Source organism: Salvelinus sp. IW2-2015, unplaced genomic scaffold (genome assembly GCF_002910315.2).
Source record: "Salvelinus sp. IW2-2015 unplaced genomic scaffold, ASM291031v2 Un_scaffold2534, whole genome shotgun sequence".
Lineage (NCBI taxonomy): Eukaryota > Metazoa > Chordata > Actinopteri > Salmoniformes > Salmonidae > Salvelinus > Salvelinus sp. IW2-2015.
In genome coordinates, this window is record NW_019943847.1 from 102,930 (window position 1) to 112,494 (window position 9,565).

The 9,565-nt window shown below is 41.8% G+C and overlaps 1 long non-coding RNA gene across 1 annotated transcript in view; it reads left to right on the forward strand.

Annotated features, from left to right (window-relative positions):
• Positions 1-6,902, forward strand: part of LOC112074202 (uncharacterized) — a 19,515-nt gene extending 12,613 nt beyond the window's left edge. The window contains exons 2-3 of the long non-coding RNA XR_002894696.2: positions 5,349-6,425; positions 6,460-6,902. This is a non-coding gene — a long non-coding RNA (uncharacterized lncRNA). The remainder of the gene's footprint in view (positions 1-5,348; positions 6,426-6,459) is intronic.
• Positions 6,903-9,565: the final 2,663 nt, after the last annotated feature.

Below are 9,565 nucleotides of genomic sequence, written 5' to 3' on the forward strand. Positions count from 1 at the left end.
ACAGCGAAGAAGAATAGACAGAGCAGAGAGAGAACAGAACAGAGGCGAAGGAAGAGAATAGAATAGAGCAGGAAGAGAATAGAATGAGAGCAGGAAGAGAACAGAGCAGGAAGAGAACTGAGTAGGAGGATACACACATTAAAATGAAATACATTTTTCATAAATCACCTGCTGTTACCATAGAGATGCAGCTACAATAGCTCACACAGACATGCGGGGGGGGTGAAGAGAGTGGACTGGATCCCCTCCATAATCATTACTTTATACCCCTCCTACCCCTCCATAATCATTACTTTATACCCCTCCTACCCCTCCATAATCATTACTTTATACCCCTCCTACCCCCTCCATAATCATTACTTTATACCCCTCCTACCCCCTCCATAATCAGGACCATCCAGCAGGTGTCAGTGGCAGATCTGACTGAATCTGACCTTCGATCTGCGTCACAAACGTATTTTCTGCTTCTCTCCCATAGCTCCGCCCATAGTTAATGTTGCTTTTACAGGTCAAGTGAAGACAGATTGGGCAAGGTGCTGCAAGCTAACAAGCTAACAGCTAATTCCGTGGCTATACATTGCATTCGGAAAGTATTCAGACCCCTTGATTTTTTTCCCACATTTTGTTAAGCAACAGCCTTATTCTAAAATTGATTCAATTGTCCCCCCCTCCCACATCAATCAACACACAATACCCCAGTCTGAGGTACTGAGCACCCTGGAACAGGTTTTCATCAAGGATCTCTCGGTACTTTGCTCTGTTCATCTTTCCCTCAAATCTGACTATTCTCACAGTCCCTGCAGCTGAAAAACACCCCTACAAAACACCCCTACAAAACACCCTTACAAAACACCCCTACAAAACACCCCCTCCAATGTTGACTGGCATAATAGCCGATACCAGTGTTTTAATTAGTTCATTGATTAGTTATTACCATGCCATAGCAACTAGTCTCCACACATGATTTCATTAGTGGCCTGTGAGAGATATATTCTCCTACAGGTAACATACTCTGTCCTCAGAATTTCTGGCATTCAAGAAAAGTTACAATTTACACAAAAGTGTTCAACTCGGTTTCCTTGACAATGGTTTCCAGCATATTATGGGCATAACTTCACTGAAAAGCAAAAACATTTGTATATTCTAATTCTATTTGCAGAATACCTTATGTGACTCGTTTCTGGGAACAAAGTGATACTGTAAAAAAAAAAAAAAAAAAATTGAACACAGTTTAGTAACAATGGATAAGTCTGCCCTCCTCTTCCTCACCAGTAGAGTTAGAAACATTCGTTGTAGTATTGGGGACAAATGGATTTTCCTCCTCGGTTTCTCTCAGCTATGGGGACAGGTCATCAGCCGGGAACCACCTGTAAAAGAAAAAAAAAAAGGAGCACAAATTGTGCAATGGTTAGCATTGGGCACCTCTCACTCAAATGTACCCAAGAAGGGTCTTATTGAATAGTTTTTACACAAGTAAAAAAGAGTTGGGTTTAAGAGACTAGAAGGTAATGGATCAGTAGCCACTGTGTTACCTAGGGTTGGGTTTAAGAGACTAGAATGTAACGGATCAGTAGCCACTGTGTTACCAAGGGTTGGGTTTAAGAGATCTCTCTGGTCACCCCCAAAAACCAATTCTTCCTTTGGCCGCCTCTCCTTCCAGTTCTCTGCTGCCAATGACTGGAACGAACTACAAAAATCTCTGAAACTGGAAACACTTATCTCCCCCACTAGCTTTAAGCACCAGCTGTCAGAGCAGCTCATAGATTACTGCACCTGTACATAGAATGTCCACTATGACTTCCTGGTCCTCTACCTCCTCAATAGAATGTCCACTACGACTTCCTGGTCCTCTACCTCCTCAATATAAGCCCAACTACGACTTCCTGGTCCTCTACCTCCTCAATTAGAATGCCCACTACGACTTCCTGGTCCTCTACCTCCTCAATTAGAATGTCCACTATGACTTCCTGGTCCACTACCTCCTCAATAGAATGCCCACTATGACTTCCTGGTCCACTACCTCCTCAATAATAGAATGCCCACTACGACTTCCTGGTCCTCTACCTCCTCAATATAATGCCCCACTACGACTTCCTGGTCCTCTACCTCCTCAATAGAATGCCCACTATGACTTCCTGGTCCTCTACCTCCTCAATAGAATTGCCCACTATGACTTCCTGGTCCTCTACCTCCTCAATAGAATGTCCACTACGACTTCCTGGTCCTCTACCTCAATAGAATGCCCACTATGACTTCCTGGTCCTCTACCTCCTCAATAGAATGCCCACTATGACTTCCTGGTCCTCTACCTCAATAGAATGCCCACTATGACTTCCTGGTCCTCTACCTCAATAGAATGCCCACTACGACTTTCCTGGTCCTCTACCTCCTCAATAGAATGCCCACTATGACTTCCTGGTCCTCTACCTCCTCAATAGAATGCCCACTATGACTTCCTGGTCCTCTACCTCCTCAATAGAATGCCCACTATGATTTCCTGGTCCTCTATCTCCTCAATAGAATGCCCACTACGACTTCCTGGTCCTCTACCTCAATAATTGCCCACTATGACTTCCTGGTCCTCTACCTCCTCAATAGAATGCCCACTATGACTTCCTGGTCTTCTACCTCCTCAATATAATGCCCACTACGACTTCCTGGTCCTCTACCTCCTCAATAGAATGTCCACTTACAGAATGGTTAACATGACTTCCTAGTCCTCTACCTCCTCAATAGAATGTCCACTATGACTTCCTGGTTTCTCTTCCTCCTCAATAGGATGTCCACTACAGAATGGTTAACATGACTTCCTGGTCCTCTACCTCCTCAATATAATGCCCACTACGACTTCCTGGTCCTCTACCTCCTCAATAGAATGCCCACTACAGAATGGTTAACACTACTTCCTGGTTCTCTTCCTCCTCAATAGAACGCACTACAGAATGGTTAACATGACTTCCTGTGTGGCTAGTCATCCCTCCTCATCTGAAGGTTATAGGGCTTCTCTGGAACAGACTTCCTGCAGGACTCAGTCTTCCCTAAACCAGACTGCTGGTGCAGTCACCAGGGGCCACAGGGCTCCTTTGCAATGGTAGTGTGTGTCATTGGGATGGGGGATTCTGATTGGCCGATCCTCTGGAAATGTCCAGGCATATGTGATGTTATCAGGACGTCCTTCAGATGACATTTAACAGGACTCAATGACATACCGGACACACACACACACACATACACAAATGACACGCACATGCACACACAACACGTGAACACACAGGCACAACACGTGAACACACACACACACATACACGAACGACACGCACATGCAGACACAACACGTGAACACAAACACACACATAAACGACACGCACATGCACACACAACACGTGAACACACACATACACAAACGACACGCACATGCACACACAACACGTGAACACAAACACACACATACACAAACGACACGCACATGCACACACAGGCACAACAGGTGAACACAGACACACAGACACCACTGGTGCCATGGAAACCGTCCTGCCATGGCCTCCAAGGAGCGTGTCATTTGGGTGTGTATATAACCTGCCGGGGGGGAGGAGGCTCGGTCCCAAATGAAACCCTATTGTCTATACCCGGACCCTTATCACAAGTGAGCGCGCTATACACTAGAGAGAATAGGATGCCATTGGGGACGCAGGCAGAGAGACAGGAGAATGATGTCATATATCAGACATGGGGGTGGCTGGCTGTGAGCTCATTTAATGAAGAGATGATATACAACCAATGGGCTATTAGAAGTCTCTCCAGTTCCTTCTGTATTTTCTTTAGTCTTTTCTTGAAGAATGCTGTTGTTTTGCTTACTGTGTGTATTGAATGTAGCGAATAATATACTACGGGAAAGAGACCTATCTTAAAATCTCTTTAAGTGGGTGTGATTTACTCCGTTCCTACTAATGGCTGTTACAGTAAACAAGATGGAAGCAGGCAAATCTTTACCGCATTGATTTTAAGCTCACTTTTTTTTTTTTAAAGGGCTCTATCAAGAGTTACAGCGTGATTTGAAATGTACATAAAAGGCAACGTGTTCAGCGGAGGCTGCAGATGTCGGCTCCAAAAAGGAAATGACCTCATATTTCTATTTCCTGTAAGGCTTCAGCGATCCAGATGGAATAGAGTCCTAAACCTTATTTAAAGTAGTAGGAGCTCTGTGTTCCACAGGAGGGCAATATGTTGGATGGTTCCTACGTGGTCCTGTTCACGCCCTTATGCATCGCTGCCTTGAAAATGGTAGGGCTGTAGTAGTAGATGTATGAACAACAGCACCACCTAGTGCCATAGAGGTCATACTGCAGAGACACGTTAGAACCGTACCATGTTATGACAATAGAGAGCAGTAGATACACGAGTTTCAGACACACCTTTGTTATGTCCCAAATGGCACCCTATTCCCTACATAGTGAACTACTATAGACCAGAGCCCTAACACCCTATTCCCTATATAGTGCACTACTTTAGACCAGAGCCCTATTCCCTATATAGTGAACTACTTTAGACCAGAGCCCTAACACCCTATTCCCTATATAGTGCACTACTTTAGACCAGAGCCCTATTCCCTATATAGTGCACTACTTTAGACCAGAGCCCTAACACCCTATTCCCTATATAGTGCACTACTTTAGACCAGAGCCCCTAACACCCTATTCCCTATATAGTGAACTACTTTAGACCAGAGCCCTATTCCCTATATAGTGCACTACTTTAGACCAGAGCCCTATTCCCTATATAGTGAACTACTTTTGGTCGAAAGTAGTGCACTGAAGAGAATAGGGTTCCATTTGTGTTACATTGGTGTCCAGCTGTAGGATTGAGAAGAGCTACTGGTCAAGGAGGAGACTTGGACTATGATAGGAGACACACAGACACACACTGTAACACACACACACACACACAGTCACAAACACTGTCACAAACACACACACACACAGACACACACTGTAACACAAACACTGTCACAAACACACTGTAACACACACACACACACTGTAACACACATGTTTTTATTCTTGCATTGTTTATTGTTTGTATATCGTTGTACTATAAATTTGTGTTACTTGTCAAGTTTTGTGTTTTTTGGTGGACCTCTGCAAAAGCTCATGGGGATTCAAATAAACAAATATTTAATTCCTTAAAATTAGGTTAAGGTAAGGTTAGGGTCAGGGCCAGGGTTAGGTTAAGGTCAGTTTCAGATTTTGGCTAGTCGGTTTAAGGGTCAGCTGTGTCTCTATAGGTCTGTCCTACTGGTTAACGTGTTTGCAAATGTGTTTCCAAAGCTTCCTTAACCATCTTTTCCCCAGTGATTGACATCAAGCTGGACAAACCACAGGAGCCTCCAACCACTGAAGGCGGGTGCTCCTGTTAAATCCCAACACCTGATTGGTGCATCTTCATCTCCACCACATGCTTGTTGTGTTGGTTCGCCTCCAGTAGAGCTTTCAGATTGGAATTTATTTTAATACTGGTCATCAGTTGGAAACTAGCGTTACGTACATTTCAGTTGTAAAATAGGGTACTTTATTAAAGGAATTGCCAAAAAGTCTTAAACATTTACAAAATGATCAATAACAAAAAACTTAACCCTCTCAAACATGTGAACTATACTTTTTTGGGGGAAAAAGTAGAATGGTATGTCATTTTTTTTTCTTTTATATTTTTGTATATTAAAGCTTTGAAAAGTTGAAAAGTTGCATATGACCAAGTTCTCCCCTTGTATGTATGACCAATGGCACCCTATTTCCTATGTAGTGCACTACTTTTAGACCATAGCCCTATGGCACTAGGGTATAGGGTGTCATTGGGATGGAAGGAGTCCAGTGGCTAGACAGAGGGCACACTATTCCCTATGTAGTGACCCCTAGTGCTCTGATCAACAGTAGTGCACTATATAGGGAATAGGGTACTCATCTGAATGCTTGTAAATCTAACGCATGCATGCCAATTGTTCATTTATGTACTATTGTGCTCTCTACTGACAAGTTTGAATATGTAAATGATCTTTGATCATGTGACTTAATGCACTCTTTGAAAATGTCTTGTTATTTTATGTTTTTCACAAAATGCTATGAGACTGCATTTGTATACTTGAGTTCAGACCATCTTTCATTGTCAAAAGTGTGTTCGTTAGTGTGTGTAAATGTACGCTTTCTATATATTAGGCAACTGTAGATCACAACCATCCATAGTGGCCAAGCTGCCAAGCGGTGTCCTCACTGAGGCCCATGTTCCAGCTGGTTATCACTACTGTAGAGGCCCATGCTCCAGCTGGTTATCACTACTGTAGAGGGCAGCTGCCAAGCGGTGTCCTCCCAGAGGCCCATGTTCCAGCTGGTTATCACTACTGTAGAGGGCAGCTGCCAAGCGGTGTCCTCACTGAGGCCCATGTTCCAGCTGGTTATCACTACTGTAGAGGCCCATGTTGTCAGTACCACATCACTGGCTGGTTTGTGTTTCTCTTTCGTGTGCAGTGTTTGTTTCACAGGTACTCACTGCCATGTTGCTCCTGCACTGTATCATACTATCTGTGTCATCGTGGTTAGGTGTGAGTCCCAAATACCACCGTACTCCCTATATAGTGCACTACTTTATACGGCGAGGTAATTCTTAAAATTTGGATAGTCCATCTACACTAACAATTAAACAATCTACTAACCCTTATCCTTGCTCCTAGCCCCAACCCCTACCCTGACTTATTGTAAACCTGACCCTTATTGTAAACCTAACCCTTATTGTTACCCTAACCCCTACCCTAACCCTTATTGTAAACCTAACCCCTACCCTGACTGTAAACCTAACCCCTACCCTAATCTTTACCCTAACCGTAAACCTAACCCCTACCCTAACCCTTATTGTAAACCTAAACACCGCCTACCCTAACCCTTAATGTAACGGCTAACCCCTACCTATCCTTATTGTATCGAAAGGAACTAACCCCTACCCTAACCCTTATTGTAAACCTAACCGCCTACCAACTAAAACCCTTAATTGTAAAACCTAAAAAAAGAAAAAAAAAGAAGTTACTAATAAAGGATATAAAACATAAAACTGAAAAAATCTAGTAGAACGTCATAGATATTAAAGAAAATGTGAACAACAGTATATAATTCAATGTGAAATAAATAAGAAAAATAATAATACTACAAACAGGTATCATAAATCAAAACTTGAGACCAGAGTAAAAAAAATAAATTAACAAGCTGGCTAAAATTGTAAAAAAAATTTAATACACACGAATAGACAAAAAAAAAAAAAAACAAAAGAATACATAAAAAAATGAACATGATATCTAAAAACCCCCTACCCTAACCTTATTGTAAACCTAACCCCTACCCTAAACCCTTATTGTAAACCTAACCCCTACCCTGACCCTTATTGTAAACCTAACCTGCCCTCCCTAACCGCAAGCAGTTGCATGACCATCTAGATAATTTATTTGGATAGTCTGACTATTGTTTCCGTTCTGTATAAAAGCATCATAAAATAGTTCAAAGACTACCCTTGTCCTAGCCAGTCTGTTTGTGCCATCTCCCTGTCGCTCATTGTCATGTCAATTGACAGCGATGAAGTTGACGAGAGCACAGAGGCCTATCTGGGACCAGGATACCATCGTATCTGGTAATGGTGTGAACAGTTACACATCCCTGTAAGTAAAAACAAAGAAGAAAAATACAAATTTGCACATGTAGAATTTGCAGGTTTATTATGATGTTCAAACATTTCATTGTAAATATACATCCTCCAAATGATTCGACGACTGCTCCGTTGTCATTAAAATTGTGTCATATGACGTGTCCACTCCCTACGATGATAAAAATGGACTTCTATGCTGCCTGTGTTTAAAAATGTACTACTACTGAATAATCTGGTCCTGTTTTTAGAACCAGGTAAACGTGGTAACTGGTGTTGTGGTTAACCAGTGATCAGAACACTACTTTTCATTTTGAAATGTATTTTTTCGTGTGAGACAATGCACTTTTTTTTTTAAAGAACAATATATGTGTTTGGCAGTTAGTGAAAATCTAGTCTTGTAGTCTTACAAAACACTGTAGACATGAGTACAAATGACCATAATCTTCATAACATTTGGAGTAGTGTGTCTCTGACGGTTAGTGTAGAGTTTAAACATTTGTGAATATGTTCCTCATCCGTCTCCAAAACAAAGAGAAGCACCAACCTTTGTGAATACTGGTGAAACATTAAATCCTGACCCACCTAATGAGCCAAATACTGAGCCAAATACTGAGCCAAGTTGGAGCCAAGCGAGCCAGTGTCAGAACATACCTTCAACAGCTCTCCATAGTGGGCTTACAAATGTACAGTAAAAATACCGTTGAATCCCTGGTGTCAGAAGAGAGTCCCAGGAAAGAAAAAGCGAGAACTTCAAGGTAGTTATTGATTTTTCCACAACCCTTTGTAATGTTAGCCAAGTCTAACTATGGCTCTGGTACTTTCTGTTAGCTGAGTAGGGATGAAAGTTTTTTTTTTTACCTATTCTAGAATCATATAAACAAATCTTCCTGGGGAGTCACATAACTTAACATTTACAATGTTGATACTGTGAAAAGAAAAGAGGACACCACCCCCCCCCTATATAGTGCACTACTTTATACGGCGAGGTAATTCTTAAAATTTGGATAGTCCATCTACACTAACAATTAAACAATCTACTAACCTTATCCTTGCTCCTAGCCCCAACCCCTACCCTGACTTATTGTAAACACCTGACCCTTATTGTAAACCTAACCCTTATTGTTACCCTAACCCCTACCCTAACCCTTATTGTAAACCTAACCCCTACCCTGACTTTGTAAAAAACCTCAACCCCTACCCTAACCCATTGTAATAACCCTAAACCCGTAAACCTAACCCCTACCCTAACCCTTATTGCGTAAACCCTAAAGAACGAAATATAGAACGAGAAGATTCTAAATAGTCAAGAAGTTAATGACTCAAACTGGAGAAAGAACGCTAAAAAGGAATGTAGGCGTAAATAGTAGGCGTATAACAGGTAAACAGCTCTGATCTGCCCATCATAACTAGCTAAATAAGTATCGATGCTACACGCCTACACCACAGCCCCCAGCCCATACAAACTGAGCCAACGAATAGTCTCATATGAATGTTGTCATAGAGTGAGGAACGGTAAAAGCGAGTATAACTATTTGATCATTGATCAATACATATTAAATGTTACCAAAGGATTATTTTTTATATACTATCCTACCGATCTTGTATATTTCAAACAAAGCTTTCAAAAGTAAATTGTAATTTGACTGTCTAGATTAACCAGTAGACCTATTGACCCGCGTCGCTAGTAAGTTGCAAAAGTTCACATGAACAATCATCTAAAAATTGCCGGCATATTGGAACCTACATTTAATGCAGTCTAAGATCGGCATAGAAGCAAATACCCTACCTAACCCTTATTGTAAAACCTAACCCTACCCAACCTTATTGTACAAAGAAACATAAAAATTACTATTATAGGTAACCTAACCCCTACCTGGACCACTTATTG